This window comes from Triticum urartu, chromosome 7, assembly GCF_003073215.2.
Source record: "Triticum urartu cultivar G1812 chromosome 7, Tu2.1, whole genome shotgun sequence".
NCBI classification, from domain to species: Eukaryota; Viridiplantae; Streptophyta; class Magnoliopsida; order Poales; family Poaceae; genus Triticum; species Triticum urartu.
The window spans coordinates 335,112,666-335,133,554 of NC_053028.1; positions in this window are offsets into that span (position 1 = coordinate 335,112,666).

Below are 20,889 nucleotides of genomic sequence, written 5' to 3' on the forward strand. Positions count from 1 at the left end.
GTTCCGGCCTCATTTGAACATGCCTAGATAGGTAGTTTTCATATGCTTCACCCCTTGCCATGCTTAATAACATTTAATATTTTTGGGTACATAAACGGGAGAGAACTAAATAAGTCATGTGGTATTTCGTCAATATGCAACTCATTGCATATTGAGCTCCACTTAATTTGTACTATTGTTTGTGCACTTTGCCATGCCATGCCTCATTAAACCGGACATGCATCATACTTGTTTGCGCATCATGTCATGCTTATGTGATGGTTGTTTACTATGTTGCTTGCTTCTTTCCGGGTTGCTACTCTCGTTAGCTTTGGTTTCATTCCGGAGTTGTGAGGATCCGTTCGACTACGTCTGTTTGTCTTCTTCATGGACTTGTTCTTCTTTCTTGCAGGATCTCAGGCAAGATGACCATACCCTCGAAATCACTTCTATCTTTGCTTGCTAGTTGTTCGCTCTATTGCTATGTCGCGCTACCTACCACTTGCTTATCATGCCTCCCATATTGCCATGTCAAGCCTCTAACCCACCTTTCCTAGCAAACCGTTGTTGGGCTATGTTACCGCTTTTGCTCAACCCCTCTTATAGCGTTGCTAGTTGCAGGTGAAGATGAAGTTTGTTCCATGTTGGAACATGGATATTTTTGGGATATCACTATTATCTCTTACTTACTTTAATGCATCTATATACTTGGTAAAGGGTGGAAGGCTCAGCCTTATGCCTGGTGTTTTGTTCCACTCTTGCTGCCCTAGTTTCCGTCATACCGGTGTTATGTTCCTTGATTTTGCGTTCCTTACGCGATTGGGTGTTATGGGAACCCCTTGACAGTTTGTTTTGAATAAAACTCCTCCAGCAAGGCCCAACCTTGGTTTTAACATTTGCCACCTACTCATTTTTCCCTTGGGAGTCGTGCTCCCGAGGGTCATCTTTATTTTAAACCCACGGGGCAGTGCTCCTCTGAGTGTTGGTCCAAACTAGAGCATCGTGCGGGACCGTCCCTTGGCAACTTGGGTTACGTTGGTACCTGTATGCTTAGCTTATCCGGTGTGCCCTGAGAACGAGATATATGCAGCTCCTATCAGGATTTGTCGGCACAGTCGGGTGGTCTTGCTGGTCTTGTTTTACCATTGTCGAAATGTCTTGTAACCGGGATTCTGAGACTGATCGGGTCTTCTCGGGAGAAGGAATATCCTTCGTTGACCGTGAGAGCTTGTGATGGGATAAGTTGGGACACCCCTGCAGGGTTTGAACTTTCGAAAGCCGTGCCCGCGGTTATGTGGCAGATGGGAATTTGTTAATATCTGGTTGTAGAGAACTTGACACTTAACTTAATTAAAATGCATCAATCGTTGTTAATATCCGATTGCAGGGTTTGATATTTTCTTGACAGATATGTGATGCCCCACCACCACCATTTTCTAGTACTCTGTAGGATCATATTCTTGTGTGTTTCTATTGCTGCTAACCACGGCAGGATCACAAGTCGGTGAGACTGACTGGGAGAACATAACCGAATAAGGAGTTACATGATAAATTTCAGCAAATGATGACTGAACCGGTGCAAGATGTGCTGAACAATTTTGAAGAGGCCATGTATAAGATAACTGGCTTTGAGAAGACGTTCGAAACAATGCTCGATAACAAATTTAATTAACTGCTTGTGCGTCTTCCACAACCACCACTGGCTGCACCTACCGCACCTCTGCAACAACAACAACAACAACAACAACAACAACAACGACGACGACGGCGACGACGACAACAACAACGACGACGACGACGACGACGACGACGACAACAACAACGACAACAACAACAACAACAACAACAACAACAACAACAACAACAACAACAACAACGACGACGACGACGACGACGAGGACGAGGACGACGACGAGGACGACGACGAGGACGACGACGACGACGATGACAACAACAACAACAACAACAACAACAACAACAACAACAATGACAACAACAACAACGACGACAACAACGACGACAACGACGACAACAACAACGACGACAACAACGACGACAACGACAACGACTACCTCCACGTCGTGAAACAGCCATTCGCCAAGCGAGCCGTGTCCCTCTTGAGCCTGGCCAAATTGTTAGTGCTATTGTTGATACTTCGGTGGCTCCTGCTGATGATGAGGAGGATGATTATGCAGGAGATTACGAGGATGAGGTTGATCAAAATCAGAACTACGTGCAACCACTAGCACCACAACCACCATGTCGTCCACATGCAAATTATCGCAATGGTAGGTGACGCGGAGCATCCTATGGACATCACCATGTAAAGAGTCCGTTTGCCAAGTGACACATGCGACATCTACTTCACATACACAAAGGTGAATCATCTCCTTCACACGTGCTCACTTGACCCCTTCGAGGATTGTATACTACTTGACACCCCTCTCGTGTGCATGCTTAGGTATTACCAGAACCTCACGGATGACGAGGAGGAGTGCAAGCGCCAAAGAACACCTACACCATCCGCAGCGAAGCATGGAAGAGAAGACGGAAGAAGCGGAGCTGCTACAAGCTACAGCCACCGAATGTCCGGACGCCACCGGACATCCGGTACCTGACGCAGCCCAGACGGCCAGAAGAACTCCAGGCGACGAGTGCTATAGCGGCCGGACGTCCGACGAATACCGGACGTCCAACGAGTCCCAGTGCCCGGACGACCGGTGCCGACCGGACGACCGGTGCCACTACACCCGAGAAGAATCAACAGACATCCGACACGCGTCGGATGTCCGGACCGTCCTGAGCCACCGGACGTCTGACCCCCACCGGTCGCCCGGCACCTGCCTGTGTATAGCCACGGGACTTGGCCTTGTATCCCACTCCTACTTACCCCTTCATGGCTTACACTATAAATATACCACCTCCACCTCCTTTCTAGGGTTAGCGTTGTGTTAGCTCATATGTGAGATAGAGCTTCGCTCATCCATCCGGATCTACTCCATTGCGAGGGACCGACACCTTTTTGGAGAAGATCCACATTGGATTCAAGACCCCCTCTTGGGTGGCCCCTTCAAGACCTCCTCATGGAGATGAACGTTACCTTTTATCTTTCCTTTTGTTGTTCATTTACCTTGTGGATCTTGTGTGTTTGCTTGTCTAGTGGATATGTGATTGGACTTGTTCTTGAGTGTTTCCCCTTGTGTTTTCTCTCCGTTCTTCCCCGTGTTCATCGTGTTCTTCGAGGGAACCCACTCCAATCGTGAGAGATCGGCCTATTCCGGGTTATGATGAGGACATCAATACCATTGTTACACCCACAACCCCTGCTGCTATACATATTGGACCAATTATTAGAGCTCGCGCACTCCAATTGAATTACCAGGTACTTTCGTTTCTTGGTAACGATTCTAATGTTCATGAGAATATGATGCTGCCTAAATTGGATATGTTTGTTTTGCTTACAAATGAAGGGCCTAGCTTGGACAAGACAGATGAACCTTGAAGAAAGTTCAAGCAGGGAGATGATGGCATGCACAAGGGGAACAAGAACGGAGTTACAAGTGATGATTCCAGGACTTTGAAGCCACCATAATGAGTGCATGAAGCCTTGGACAAAATATACAAGATGCCACGTCATAAATTTCATCCAGAGGACATTCTAGGTGTTGCGTCACCTTATTTTTGGGCCAGGCCCATGTAATTTCGAAATACTTGATTATAGGCTGTTTTTAGAGTCCATATGTGTGGGGAAACAAGAGTTAGGGTTGGTTTCGGAGCCCTCCTCCAAGGGCTAGGAAATTCCCCCTCTCTCCTCCATATATACAACCCTTAGGGCATCGTTTAGACTTTGGGTTTTGTTTAGATTAAAGTTCGCCATAGCTGCGACTTCGCGTACTTCGTTTGTGTTCAACGACCAGACAAAGGCGTCACAGAACCCCACCTTGATCAATAAAGCTTTCCTCTTATATTCGCAATATCCAGATTGCAATCTTAGTTTCTTGCTTGTTATTCATTTGCCTGGAGGAAATAGACCTTTGTGGTCAGGTTGATCGTGCTCCGGCGTGGTCAATAACCTCTCGGAGTTGGTTTAGCGATTGCTAAGGCACGACATCCTCGCATGTTCGTAGTCAGATCGTCAAAGTCGACTTCCTCCAAAATGATAGCCACCATCTCATCGAAAGACGGGACACCTTTGCCTCTATCAGGTTGGCCCCACATCATATGGTATCATGAGCCATGTTGATCACATATTTGGAGTCCCTCCCACCGTTTTCTAGCCTTCTTTTGCTTGATTTCGTCCTAAATGTCAAAAATCCCCACCAAAAATAGCCCCAAATTTTTTTGTGATTTGTTGGTTTGATGAAGTTTTGTTGTTTTTGATCCATGGATTTGCTTGGTTTCGAGTTTATCTAGCATTTCCCCAAGTTTCCCCACTTCCCATCCACGAAATCTCAACAATTTTGACCCCAAAATCCCCATTTTCCTGCCAAAATCGTGTCCCGAAACTCGCATCTCGCGTTGACCCCAACCCACTGGACGACCAAGGTTTTTACGGACGTCCGGAGCCCCAGGAACCACCGAACGTCCAACCCTTAACGGACATCCGGAACCCCTAACCCGAGCAGAATTTATGGATTTCCGAGCCCTCCAGACGTCCGGCCTCCGAACATCCGTCCATTGCCGGACGTCCGTAACCTGTAGATATTGACTTCAGCTGATTCTTGTTTCGGCCATAACTAATTCATCCGAACTCCAATTTTGACATTCTTTAGCTCATTTTGAAGCTCTTGACACCCCCTTCCCACAAAAATACTTCCAACATCATTTGACTACATCAAAATTTTGAAACTTTGGCATCTTTGCCTAGGGTCTTCCACCACATCATCCGCATTACCACCACCGACTTCCGCAACCTAACCCATCTTGATCCCCATTGCATATGTGGTTGCTTGAGTAGTGATTCAAGCCTCCTAAGGTGTTTCGGCTACTTAGGGATGGTTGCTTCCTCATCAACCACCACCACCACTTCTGCATTGCCTACTCGCATAACCCATCATTCATCACCTCCGCTTGCCGCTACCACCATTTTGACATTTGACATTTGAGATTTTGAGTTCGCGGTTTTTCCGTTTCCTAAGGTGTTTCGGCTAATTAGGAATGGTTCGACATAGAGAACACCGCCACTCATCATCGCCACGAGGTCGTCATTGTACATCCCGGACGGTAACCTCGACGACATCATTGTATATTCCCCATACAATTGCATTGATGACCCCTAGCCCATTTTGCGGTACTTGCCTATTGAGACTAGCCATTTGAGTATTGCCGGCAACATCACTTGTGCACATTAGTGGTCTACACCTTCCATTGCATACATACCATATCATATTGGTATTATCTTGGTATCATGTCATCTCTTGTGTCACAAGATTGTTCCCGCATATCTGCATTTGCTATCTTGATTTGTGCATTTCGCAAAGTGGCCATATCAAAAAAAAAGAATAAGCTTTTAAGCATAGAAAAAGAGAAAAAAACAATCTTGTAAGAAAGAGCCATAGCATCATATCATAGTGCATTACAATATATCATATGGTATCATACTTGATCATCTTCGATCATAGTGTGCAACACCGGGAACCATACATACATAGCATACTTGGGATAGAAAGTTTATCCATTTTGCATCTTATAGGTTGTGCACAAGTGTCGTATCCGCCTATTGAGAAATCGTGCTAGCGTCTCTCTTGAGTTGTGCAACACGAGTGTTTTCCATGGATTCCACATTTTGTGCTCATTCCTTGGTTGCATGACCCCATTTATCTATCTCTGTGTGTGTTGCCATGTGCCATTCATTGCTATTGGTCTACTTTTTCACTTGCGAATTTGTGAATCGCTTTCAACATTATTGACTCTTGCTAACATTTTACACCAAATTTTTGTGCCACTATCCTCACCAAGCTACTCCATAAGCTTTACTTGATAGGCGTGAGTGAACAAGTCCGGTACCAATTCCACTATTCTTTCATCTCACATTGAGTGAAATAGGATACATCCTCAACTTTGGGAAAAGGTAACTTGGTATTGTTTATCTCATTTCCTACTCACCTCTACTCGAGTCTTGTGATGGATAGGCAAGGCATTTAATCTTCGGTCTACAACAACAACAACGAGTTCGATGCCACGAACAACCCCAACGACGCCAAAGATGCAAGCTCAAATGGAGGAGATCAATGCCCTCATCAAGTCCTACAAGCGGTCTTCCTCATCTTCGAGAAGACACGCAAGAGCACGTGTCTCCGAGCTACCATCTCCGGCAAAATCGCATCGGCGTCGACACTATCACCAACAAGGACGTGAAGGTCAAGAGATCAACACCAACAACTGCTCAATGAGTTCACCATCTCCCTTGGCATCTTCGCCAAGTGACTTCAAGGCGTCTTCGCCTATGGACATACGGCGTCTTCGCCCATAGGCACTTCAAGAGAAGCTCCCCAAGCTCAAGTCCGCGACTTCCACAAGCTACTATGATCTCGACATCGACCACGCGATTCCTTTCTATGGGACTCAAGAACATGAGGAGTATCTCGAATGGGAGCGTTTGATGGACGACTACCTCAAGCTACATCAAGTTCCTCCCGAAGATCAGGTGAAGTGCGCCACAAGGAACTTCCACGACTATGCGTCCACATGGTGGCTTCACGCACCTTCGGAGACCTATGACATGAGTTGGCTGAAGACGAAGAGAGCTTTGCGACGAGAGTTTGTGCCTCCAACCTACACGGAACAACTTCTACGCCAATTGGAGAACACCACCCAAGGATCCAAATCCATTGACGCGTACTTCAACAAGATGAATATTGCCTTGCGATAAGCCGGCGTGGACGACCCCATTTTGATGAAGTTCCACTTCATGATGGGATTGCACAACGACATCTCTAATACAATCTTCCTCGAGAACTACAAGTCCCTCGACGACAACTACATTGGTGCTCTCAAGGCGGAACAAGAACTCATGAAGGCCAAGGCTTCTCGATCCCAAGCACACTTCTCTAAGACCAAGCTCCAAGACGACGAGCATGAGGCTAGTACCACCACGATGTCCAAGCCTGGCGAGCTACAAGACAATGCTCCCAAGTTCAACTTCACCGCCATACCTCTTTGTGGCATTGACGATGTCGAGTCTACCATGACTCTTTTTCAAGACGGTGCGGCGACGAGTACGGCTACGGAGACCCTCAAGGACCAAGCTTTGGAGGCGGGCTACAAGGTGGCGAGCAAGGATGATGCTTCCATCTAGGGAGGCGAGAGTGATGATGTGCCATCTTCGGCCTTCATCCACGGCGACGGTGACGAGATGATCGAGCATGGGATTTTCCCTTTGGTCATGGAGGAGAGTGATGATGTGCCATCTTTGGCCTTCATCCATGGTGACGGTGATGAGATGGTTGAATATTTCACCTCGACCACGGCGACGTTTGATGACTTGAGTGACTTGTGCCACCATATTGAGAGTGAGAGTGACTTCACCACTAGCCCCATATATGACAAGTTGCCCCAATTCCCATGTGAGGAGAGCCACAACCCCCACCACTTGAGTGAGATGAGTTACTCCACCATACGTGAGATTGAGTGCGCCTACTTTGAGGGAGTGAGTGAACCACCACATAGAGAGTGTCTGATAGTTGATAGGTCTCGTGAGGCCATTTGCATTTCTAACAACTTGACCTTTACCTCTATTCTGTCTTCTAATTTTGTGCTAGGTCCCACATATGATGACGCGCCGATTCGTGACGACTACGTCCTCCCTTTGGACAAGACGATGGCCATGGTGGAATATGATGCACCCCCGACATGGTTGCATCAAGATGAAGATGACCACCATTTGGTCTTTCCCACCTCACCTACACCACTTGAGTGGAATGAAAATGATAAGATAGGTGACGGTGATGCTCTAGTCCTAGTAGTGGACATTCTTGACATTGATTGCTTACATGATGTTGATCAACCTATTACCATGCTTCATGCTAGTGCGACTTCCCCATGCGATGATTTACCCATTTATGATGAGTATGATGATTGCCATGTGGAGTCTATTAGTTGTGATGCCATGTTACATAGGATTTCTTGTGATCATTCTTTAGGTCACATCATGTTTGACAATCCGCTTGACTTGCCATATGCTATGCATGAGATCCATCATATGTAATATTTGCAATCTCATCATAGTGACTATGCATATGCCATTAAAATAAACCCAATTTTCACATATGGCATAGATGACAAGCCCATGGTTATTGGCATTTGTTTTTCTTGTGATGATATTGATATGCTCCCTTTGCATCACTTATCTCATATGCCATGCCATGACCACCTAGCTTCGGATATGCATTGCTTTGGATGTTGTCCATTTTCTCCATATGGTGTTTCTGATATTTCTCATGAGGAGACCCCCATAGTTTCCTCACGCGTGTTAGGAGATTTTGATCCATCCCATTCATTGCATGATCCCAATACTTGTGTGCACCATATGCTCCCCATGAATAAACATGCTATTGTTGTGCCACATACTTGCACGCTCAATTTGTGTCCCCATCGTGTTATACACAATAAGTATTCTTTCATGATGAATGACATGTTCTTATACCATACATCAAATTTCTTTGAGCGATGCTTATCTTGTGCTAACTCTCACGTGCACATACACATCATGATGGATGATGTGTACATTTACCACACACACAATTTCTTTTGTTTGTGTCTCTTTCGTGTAGGTACCCATGAATACTTGTCAACCTCACAATCCCATGAGTTGACAAAACAAGCTCTAGAGAGCAACAATGACTTGGGATCACGTGCATTGTATTTCACACCGTTCCCATTATGCAACAACTTCGCGCATTCCTTCTACATGACCCTCACATGGTTATGTGTTATTGTCCACTACATATTCTATGCCCATCTTGCTATGTTCACTTTGCACGATATGCTCATTCATATGCCTTTGCCATGCATTTGTGACCCATGCTTTGCATTACACATGATGATTGATTCTCATACTTGTATGTGTATTTGCAAGCTTGGTGGAGATATTGCTTCTTATTGCCATGTTCCTTTTGTGACCCATTCCTATGATGATACTATGATCTTGATTTGTGTTCGTGCTTGTCATATGTCATGTGCATTATCTATGCCTATTATTTGCTCACATGACATGATTGCCATGATTTACTCTAGTGTGTTGCATCTTTGCTCCACTAGTTTGCATGACCTCATTACTATGCTTGCTTATGTTGCATCACCGATGATTCATACTTTCTCATTTCATGCGGTTGATGACAACCATCAACATGCTTTGCACATGAGTTTTATTGCTTCTTGTCATGTATCTCCATGTGTTGCCTCTCTCATGCTGGATGATTTGACATGTATTGAGTGCAACAATGCCCTTAGTCTTGATAATGAGTTTGCCCCCATAGCATTCTCCCATATATTTGGAGATTTTGACATATTTCTTGTGAAGCATGCTTGTCTTACCTCTTTGCACCATATACCTAGTGCCATGAATATAGCCTTTGTTGCATCATATTATTCATGCACTTGTGCTACTAATGGTTATGTGCAAGAGAGGAGAACCATCATGATGGATAATGTGTTTATCTACCATGCACATATGTTCTTTGTTTTATCGTGTGCATGTGTAGGATACTTGGACTTTGTGTCAACTTCCACGTCATGTGAGTTGACAATCCAAGCTCTTAAGAGCGAACCACCTTCTATCACGGCGACTATACATCATACTTGCTTGTGCTTCGGCATTGTGAAGGACGCACAAGGACATGCTTTCAAGGTGATATCCTTCTCTTTCAAGAAACCCAAAACCATGAGCATGAATATTGTGGATCATACTACTTGTGTTGCTTGCACCTTGAGACTTACTTTTCATCTTGGACCCCTTGATTGCGCACATGTTAGTGATATTGCATTCATTCATGATCGCCACTTTGCCATGTATCATGATATATATGCCTTGTGTGTTGCATACAATTCTTGGATTAGTTGCCCCTATGATATGCTTGGTTGCAACAATGTCATCACTTCACATATGCCATCTCCCATTGCTTGTCACATGATTAACTTGATTGCCTCGCACATGATGAACAATTGCCCTTTCTATTGTGTTGAGTGCCATACTATCTTCAGCACACCTTATGCACGCTATGCTTGGATTGTCTTGCACTTGACCCATGTGTTTAGACACTTCATTTTATTTGGTGTTGTGAATGCTTCTTATGCCTACCATCGACATTTCATTGAGCACTTTGCCCATGCTTGCTATAACCTTGAGGTAGATGCTTATTCCCTTGTCACACATATTTGCATCACTACCTCACATTTACATGCTTGTCCCCATCATATCTTTGCTTGTGCTCAATTTATGTGCTTACATGCCATGTCACTGTCCTTTGTCAAACCATATGCTTTGCATGATGATGACACTTGTTTGGTGAATAACCTCTTGAATGCTTGGTTTTGCACTAACGCTAACCACATTTATTTTTCCAAGTGTTTGTTGTCCTTGCTCATTTTGAAGGAATCACTAGACGGTGCGACATTGGAGAGTGCCCACTTCAAGCTTGAAGATGATGACTACTTGGTGAACATCCACTTCTACATGGCGAAGCCATCTCTTTCCCATGGTGATTTTGTTTCGATCCGAGGTCGGATCTTTCCCAAGGGAGGGGAGATGATGTGGAGCATCCTATGGACATCACCATGTCAAGAGTCCGTTTGGCAAGTGACACATGCGACATCTACTTCACATACACAAAGGTGAATCATCTCCTTTACACGTGCTCACTTGACCCCTTCGAGGATGATATACTACTTGACACCCCTCTCGTGTGCATGCATAGGTATTACCGGAACCTCACGGATGACAAGGAGGAGTGCAAGCGCCAAAGAACACCTACACCATCCGCGAGGGAAGCATGGAAGAGAAGACGGAAGAAGCGGAGCTTCTACAAGCTACAGCCACCGGACGTCCGGACGCCACCGGACATCCGGTACCTGACGTAGCCCAGACGGCCAGAAGAACTCCAGGCGACGAGTGCTACAGCGGTCGGACGTCTGACGAATACCGGGCGTCCGACGAGTCCCAGCGCCCGGACGACCGGCGCCGACCGGACGACCAGTGCCACTACACCCGAGAAGAATCAACGGACATCTGACGCGCGCCGAACGTCTGGACCGTCCTGAGCCACCAGACGTCCGACCCCCACCGGTCGTCCGGTACCTTCCTGTGCGCAGTCGTGGGCCTTGGCCTTGTAACCCTCCCCCACTTACCCCTTCGTGGCTTAGACTATAAATAGACCACCTCCACCTCCTTTCTAGGGTTAGCGTTGTGTTAGGTCATATGTGAGATAGAGCTTCGCTCATCCATCCGGATCTACTCCATTGCAAGGGACCGACACCTCTTCGGAGAAGATCCACGTTGGATTCAAGACCCCCTCTTGGGTGGCCCCTTCAAGACCTCCTCATGGAGATGAACTTTACCTTGTATCTTTCCTTTTGTTGTTCATGTACCTTGTGGATCTTGTGTGTTTGATTGTCTAGTGGATGTGTGATTGGGCTTGTTCTTGAGTGTTTCCCTTGTGTTTTCTCTCCGTTCTTCCCCATGTTCATCGTGTTCTTCGAGGGAACCCACTCCAATCGTGAAAGATCGGCCTATGTCGGGTTAGCCCCGCATCAGTAGGTCTCCCCCTCAGGTACGAGATCATAACTATCTCCCCAAACTGAAATTGAATATTCCACCATTTGAGGGTACATATGTTCCTGATATATATCTTACTTGGGATTTAGAAACTGAACAACGATTTACATGTTTACAATATCCCGAGGAGAGACGTGTTCCTGCTGCTGTTTGTGCTTTCACTAGTTTTGCATGTGTTTGGTGGTCTGAGCATTGTAGATTATATCCTATTCCAGCTACTAGGGCTGCTTTGAAAACTGCTATGCGTACTCGTTGGGTTCCACCTTATTATCAACATGAATTACTTCAAAAATTGCAGCGTCTAAGACAAGGGAAAATTTTTGTAGAAGAATATTATCAGGAATTATAAACTGGCATGATTAGATGTGGTATTGTTGAGGAGAATGAAGCTATGCTTGCACGTTTTATGGGTGGATTAAATAGAGAGATTCAGACCATTCTAGAGTGATGAGGACATCAATACCATTGTTACACCCACAGCCCCTGCTACTATACATACTGGACCAATTACTAGAGCTCGCGCACGGCAATTAAATACCAGGTACTTTCGTTTCTTGGTAACAATTCTAATGTTCATAATGAGTGAATGAAGCCTTGGACGAAATATACAAGATGCCACTTCATAAATTTCGTCCAGAGGCTATCCTAGGTGCTGCGTCACCTTATTTTTGGGCCAGGCCCATGTAATTTCGAAATACTTGATTATAGGATGTTTTTAGAGTTTGTATGTGTGGGGAAACAAGAGTTAGGGCTGGTTTCGGACCCCTCCTCCAAGGGCCACGAAATTGCCCCTTCTCTCCTCCATATATACAGCCCTTAGGGTATCGTTTAGACTTTGGGTTTTGTTTAGATTAAAGTTCGTCATAGCCGCAACTTCGCGTGCTTCGGTTGTGTTCAATGACCAGACAAAGGCGTCACAGAACCTCACCTTGATCAATAAAGCTTTCCTCTTATATTCGCAATATCGAGATTGCAATCTTAGTTTCTTGCATGTTCTTCATTTGCCTGCAGGAAACAGACCTTCGTGGTCAGGTTGATCATGCTCCGGCGTGGTCAATAGCCTCCCGGAGTTGGTTTAGCGATTGCTAAGGCGCGGCATCCTCGCATGTTCGTAGGCGGATCGTCAAAGTCGACTTCCTCCAAAATGATAGCCACCATCTCATCGAAAGACGGGACACCTTTGCCTCTATCAAGTGGTATCAAATTTTAAGGTTGCTTGGTGAGATTTTACAGTTTTTCATAGTTTAGATCGAGTATGTTCTTCATACCTACAGTCTACAAAAAAGCCACACAAAAAATTAGGGTTAGTTCATCACATCCGAACCAATCTGAGGCTTTGCATAATCTTTTTACGGTTTTTGCTTTGTTGGATTTGTGGTTGCCTCGTCATGACTGGTTGCTCATCTTAGCGTCTAGTCTTTTAGAGTTTCTAGTTCTGGTCATAAGTTGTCACGCCGCTACCGCACCATCATCATCGCCCCTGCCATCTACGACCACCGCTTATCTGCCACCGATCTGTATCCATATACCACCACCAATCCGTATCGATATACCACCACCGATCTGTATCCATATACCACCACCACTACCACCATCGCTGCCATATACAAACACCGCTGCCACATCCTACCACCATATATCCACCACCAATCCGAGTTCCTTTCATATTAGGTTATTTTTCTGGATCCATCTATTTTCCGTTTCGTATGTCCTTGCCTGAGTACATTTCAAAAAATAAAGAGTCTGGAGACCCCCGGGCAGCTTTTAGGCCAAAATTTCGCATGCAAAAATATTTTTTTCCTAACTTATTTTTAGGCTTCTCTGAGTCTTTTGAGCCACATGCCATCATAGTGATTTTTTCGCACTTTTTCATCGTCGCTGCCCTGATTTCCGAAAAAAATAGTCTAAAAAATTGCGTGCCCATCCTGTCAGTTTGACCTGGGAAGAGTTTTGAGACACTCGCCATTATAGTGATTTTTCGCAAAAAAAAGAGGAGCGCAAAAAACAAAAAAAGAGGAGCACAAAAAAAACAGTGCGAAAAAAATCCAGAGTGTGATTTTCCCTTGTTTACGTGTCGCGCCGTGATTTTGTTCGTGTTCTAGGCTCGCGTCTCTAGTACGGTCTAGCCTAGGACCAGCACAGTAACGTCGTTGAACGTTTATTCAACTTTGCATCTTTGAATTGATTATTGCTGACCCTTTTTGCTACCATAATATAAGCCTTCCTAGCTCCACATACATCTATGTCATGCGTTTGACTCTCCTTGGTAATCGTTCTATCCAAGCTTTGAGAGTTTTGACTACAACGGTTGCCGATCACCGCCTACTGCTGGGTAAGAACTGGTAAGAATTTGAGATTTGCTTGACGGATTTGTGACACCCACCACCACCTCTTGTTAGTCGTCTGTAGGATCATATTCTTGTGTATTTCTATTGCTGCTAACCATGGCAGGATCACAAACCGACAAGATTGACTGGGAGAACATGACGAACAAAGAGTTACATGATAAGTTTCAACAAATGATGAGTGGACAGGTGGAAGATGTGCTAAACAGATTTGAAGAGGCCATGGAGAAGATAGATGGCATTGAGAAGGCGTTCAGAACAAAGCTCAATAGCAAGTTTAATGAATTGCTCGCGCGTCTTCCACAACCACTGCCCGCTGCACCCGTCGCACCTCTACAACAACCACAACAACAACATCGCCTTCCCAATCAAGTGGGACGAGCACAACGCGTTCCCCTTGAGCCTGGTCAAACTTCTGGTGCCGTTGTACCTACTGTTGATGCTTCTGTAGCCCTAGCTTCTACAACAGAGGTGGAGGACCATTACGAGGATGAGGTTGATCAAAATCAGAACTATGTGCAACCACCAGCACCACCGCCACCAGGGCATCCTCATGCATATCATCGCAATGGTAGGGCTGCACAACCACCTGAGGTACGAGATCATGACCATCTTCCTAAACTAAAATTGAATATCCCACCATCTGAGGGTAGATATGTTCCTGATATATATCTTACTTGGGAGTTAGAAACTAAACAACATTTTACATGTTTACAATATCCTGAGGAGAGACGTGTTCCTGCTGCTGTTTGTGCTTTCACTAGTTTTGCATGTGTTTGGTGGTCCGAACATTTTAGATTATATCCTATTCCAACTACTTGGCCTGCTTTGAAAATTGCTATGCGTACTCGTTGGGTTCCACCATATTATCAACGTGAATTACTTCAAAAATTGCAACGCTTAAGACAAGGAAATGTAGAAGAAAATATTATCAGGAATTACAAACCGGCATGATTCGGTGTGGTATTGTTGAGGAGAATGAAGCTGGTGAGGACTTCAATACCATTGTTACACCCACAGACCCTACTGCTATACATACTGGACCAATTACTAGAGCTCGTGCACGCCAATTAAATTATCAGGTACTTTTATTTCTTGGTAATGATTCTAATGTTCATGAGAATATGATGTTGTCTAAATTGGATACATTTATTTTGCTTACAAATAAAGGGCTTGGCATGGATAAGAGGGATGAACACTGGAGCAAGACCAAGCATGGAGATGATGGCATGCGCAAGGGTAACAAGAATGGAGTTACAAGTGATGATTTTAGGACTTTGAAGCCACCATAAGGAGTGCATGAAGCCTTGGACGAAATATACAAGATGCCACTTCATAAATTTCATCCAGAGGCTATTCTAGGTGCTGCTTTTACCATATTGTTGGTCCAAGCCCATGTATTTTCGAAATACTTAAGTATAGGCTGTTTTTAGAGTCCATATGTGTGGGGAAACAAGAGTTAGGGTTGGTTTCGGACCCCTCCTCCAAGGGCCACTAAATTCCCCCCTCTTCCTCCATATACAGCCCTTACGGCGTCGTTTAGACTTTGGGTTTTTGTTTAGATTAAATTTCGCCATAGCTACAACTTCGCATACTTTGTTTGTGTTCAACGACCAGACAAAGGCGTCACAGAACCCCACCTTGATCAATAAAGCTTTCCTCTTATATTCACAATATCCAGATTGCAATCTTAGTTTCTTGCTTGTTCGTTGTTTGCCTGGAGGAAGCAGACATTCGTGGTCTGGTTGATCGTGCTCCGGCGTGGTCAATAACCTCTCGGAGTTGGTTTAGCGATTGCTAAGGCGCGACGTCCTCGCACATTCGTAGTCGGATCCTCAAAGTCGACTTCCTCCAAAACGATAGCCACCATCTCATCGAAAGACGGGACACCTTTGTCTCTATCAAGTGGTATCAGATTTTCAGGTTGCTCAGTGAGATTTTATAGTTTTTTGTAGTTTAGATCGAGTCTGTTCTTCATACTTACAGTCCACGAAAAAGCCACAAAAAATTAGGGTTAGTTCATCATATCCGAACCAATCTGAGCCTTTGCATATTCTTTTTAGGGTTTTTTCTTTGTTGAATTTGCGGTTCCATCATCGTGTCTAGTTGCTGGTCTTAGCGTCCAGTCTTTTAGAGTTTCGAGTTCTGGTCATAAGTTGTCACGCCACCACCGCACCATCATCATTGCCCCTGCCATCTACCACCACCGCTTATCCGCCACCAATCCGTATCCATATCCCACCACCAATCGGTATCCATATACCACCACCAATCCGTATCCATATACCACCACCGCTACCACTATCGCTGCCATATCCTACCACCATATATCCACCACAAATCTGAGTCCCTTCCGTATTAGGTTTGTTTTCGAGATCCATCTAATTTTCGTTTCGTGTTTCCTTGCCTGAGTAGGTTTCGGAAAAAAAATCTAGAGACCCCCGAACAGTTTTTAGGCCAAAATTTTTGCAGGCAAAACTATTTTTCCCTGTCCTATTTTTAGGCCTTTCTGACTCTTTTGAGCCATGTGCCATCATAGTGATTTTTTGTCGCACTTTTTCGTCGTCACTGCCCTGATTTCCAAAAAAATAGTCAAAAAAATTCGTGCCCATCCTATCAGTTTGACCTGGGAGGAGTTTTGAGACACTCGCCATTATAGTGATTTTTGGCAAAAAAAGAGGAGCGCAAAAGAAGAGCGCCAAAACAAACCAGAGCAAAAAAAATCCAGAGTGTGCTTTTCCCTTGTTTACGTGTCGCGCCGTGATTTTGTTCGTGCTCTAGGCTCGCGTCTCTAGTACGGTCTAGCCTAGGACTAGCACAGTACCGTTGTTGAGCGTTTATTCAACTTTGCCTCTCTGGATTGATTATTGCTGACCCTTTTTACTACCATATTATAAGCCTTCCTAGCTCCACATACATCTATGTCGTGCATTTGACTCTCCCTAGTAATCGCTCTATCCAAGCTTTGAGAGTTTTGACTACATCAGTTGCCGATCACCGCCTGCTGCTGGGTAAGAACTGGTAAGAATTTGAGATTTGATTGATGGATTTGTGACACCCACCACCACCACTTGTTAGTAGTCTGTAGGATCATATTTTTGTGTGTTTCTATTGCTGCTAACCATGGCAGGATCACAAGCCGATGACATTGACTGGGAGAACTTGATGAACAAGGAGCTTCATGATAAGTTTCAGCAAATGATGAGTGGCAGGTGCAAGATGTGCTAAACAGATTTGAAGAGGCCATGAAGAATATAGATGGCATGGAGAAGACATTTGAAACAAAGCTCGATAACAAGTTTAGTTAAATGCTTTCTCATTTTCCACCACCACCGCTGGCTGCACCTGTCGCACCTCTACAACAACAACAACAACAACAACAACAACAACAACGTCGCCTTCCAAATCAAGTGGGACGAACACTGCTTGTTCCCATTGACCCTGGGCAAAATTCTGATGCCGCTGTTGATGCTTCTGTAGCTCCTGCCGCTACTGCAGAGGTGGAGGACCCATTACGAGGATGAGGTTGATCAAAATCAGAACTACGTGCAACCACCAGCACCACCACCAGGTCGTCCTCAGGTATATCATCGCAACGGTAGGGCTGCACCACCACCTGAGGTACGAGATCGTGACCTTTTTCCTACACTGAAGTTGAATATTCCACCATTTGAGGGTAGATATGTTCCTGATATATATCTTACTTGGGAGTTAGAAATTGAACAATGTTTTACATGTTTACAATATCCCGAGGAGAGACGCATTCCTGCTGCTGTTTGTGCTTTCACTAGTTTTGCATGTGTTTGGAGGTCTGAACATTATAGATTATATCCTATTCCAGCCACTTGGGCTGCTTTGAAAACTGCTATGCGTACTCGTTGGGTTCCACCATATTATCAACGTGAATTACTTCAAAAATTGCAGCGCTTAAGACAAGGAAAAAATTATGTAGAAGAATATTATCAGGAATTACAAACTGGCATGATTAGATGTGGTATTGTTGAGGAGAATGAAGCTATGCTTGCACGTTTTATGGGTGGATTAAATAGAGAGATTCAGACCATTCTAGAGTATAAGGAGTATAATAATATCACTCGTTTATTCCATCTTGCTTGTAAAGCTGAACGTGAAGTGCAAGATCGATAGGCATTGGTGCGGACTAAATTTTCTGCAGGTCAACCTTCATCATGGACACCGCGTGCGTCCTCTACTTCCACACATTCTAATGCACCGACACCTCCATCAGCTGTTACCTCCAGCCATGATACAAGGAAGGAGGCACAACCACCATTATCTGCCAAGAGCACACCTATCGGGCCTGCACAGAGTTCTTCTTCTTCCATGGCATCAATAGGGCACACAAGTGATATTATTTGTCGTCGTTGTAAGGGAAGAGGACATTTTGCGAGAGAATGCAAATCTCAGTGTGTGATGATTGCTACTGAGGATGGTGGGTATGAGTCCGCTAGTGACTATGATGAGGAGACTTTGGCTCTTATTACATGTGAAGAACACGATGGAGATGATTCTAAACATGAGACGGAATACATGGCTCCTGAAGATGCTGACAGGTATGAATGTTTAGTTGCTCAACGTGTTTTGAGTGTGCAGGTCACACAAGCTGAGCAAAATCAGAGGCATAATTTGTCCCATGCAAAGGGAATTATCAAGGAACGTTCTGTTCGCATCATCATAGATGGAGGGAGCTACAACAACTTTGATGTAGAGTGGAACCCTAGATGGCCGATCTTTCACGGAAGGAGAGGATCCCGCGAACACGAAGAACACGAGGGGTAACACGAGGGGAAAATCACAAGCGAAACACAAGAGAACACTCAAACCAACAACTATGATAACACATGCGCTAGATCCATGAACACAAAGGGAGATACATGATCCACCATCAACAAGGGATGATACACGGTAACCGGTTCTTCTCCAAAGGAGGTCTTGATGGGGACCCAAAAGGGGGTCTTGAATCCAAGGGGATCTTCTTCGAAGAGGAGTCGTGGTCTCTCTCGTGGAGTAGATCCGTAATGGATGAGCAAAGCTCTATCTCTAAATGAGCTACTACTTTGCTAACCCTAGCTAGGAGGAGTAGGAGGTCTATTTATAGTCTTAGTGCAAATGGGGACGAAATGAGGGGGGACATGGGCCTCGGGCCTGAATCCTGTGCGCAGGAAAGTATCGGACGTCCGCTGGGGACCGATCGTCCGGTGGCTCATGGGCGGCCAGATGTCCGGTAGTCTCTGGTCATCCGCTCGTTCTGGCTCGAATGCTGAAGTAGCGGATTTTCGGAAGTGGTCGGTCGTCTGGTCGCCGGACGTCCGGTGGCGTCAGACTTCCGCTCGTTTGGCTCAGGTGCGGGTCACCGGTCGTCCGGTCCGGACCGGACGTCCGCTCGCTGTAGCTCGGCTGGGGCTTCAGGCACCAGACGTCCGGTCCCGACCGGTCGTCTGGTGGCTGGGGCTTCTTCCGCAGCTCTCTTTCTTTTCCTTCACGATTGGTGTTCTTGTCGTCTTGTCCATTGGGTGTAGTCGCTCCGTGGCTCTCCTCCAAGTACCTGATCACACATAGTGTTTCCGCTTGAGGTAGTAGCCATGTCTCATGTATAGGAAATGGTAGTTCGGAGAGGAGCGAGTTCACCTTATCTTCGATAGCCTTTGCTCGTTCCCTTGTCATTGGTCCAAGTGGTGTTGTGGGAGACGTAGATAGGTCCATGGGGATGATCTTGGGATGCTCTGCATCATCTCCCTTCCCTTGGGAAAGATCCGACCTCGAATCGAATTCTTCATCACCATGGTAGGGCGAGAGGTCCTTGACATTGAAGATGTCGCTCATTGTACTTGTCGTGCGGGAGGTCGATCTTCTAAGCATTGTTGTTGTAGCGTGCAAGCACCTTGAAGGGTCCATCCGCTCGTGGTAGAAGTTTGGACTTGTGTTCGGTAGGGAAGCGGTCCTTGCGAAGGTGTAGCCACACAAGATCACCAATGTTGAATATCATGGGGTGCTTGTTGATGTTGAGCTTGGTCGCAAGTCGTTGTACTTGGCGCTCGATGGTGTGCCTTGTATCGTCTTGCACCTTCTTGAGATGGTTCACACGTGCACTTGTGTCCATATTGATGCACTCTTGGAGTGGTAGTGGAAGAATGTCCAATGGTGACAATGGGTTGAATCCGTAGACGACCTCGAAAGGGGACTTGCCGGTAGTTGAGTGTCTTGCGCGGTTGTAGGAGAACTCGGCGATAGGTAGACCCTCCTCCCACTCTTGATGTTCTTCTTGATTAGCATGCGAAGTAGAGCAGCGAGTGTGCGTTTGGTCACCTCCGTTTGGCCGTCAGTTTGTGGATGGTATGCCGTGGAGAAGAGTAGTTTGATTCTGAGCTTGGCGCATAGGGTCTTCCAAAAGTATCTGAAGAACTTGAGGGCACGGTCCATGACAATTGTATTTGGCACTCCATGTAGCCGTAAGATTTCCCTACAAAAGATGTTGGCAACATGTGAAGCATCGTCTATCTTGTTGCAAGGAATGAAATGTGCCATCTTAGAGAATTGATCCACAACAACAAATATCGAATCCTTTACATTTCTAGTTCTAGGCAATCCAAGTACAAAATCCATGCTAATATCTTCCCATGGTTGATATGGAATTGGGAGAGGAATGTAAAGGCCATGGGATTGAGCTTTAGACTTAGCTATGTGACATGTAGAGCATCGGTTGGTGAAGCGGTTGATGTCGCGAAACATATTGGGCCAATAATAGTTCTTGGAGAGCGTAGCAAAAGTCTTGTCACG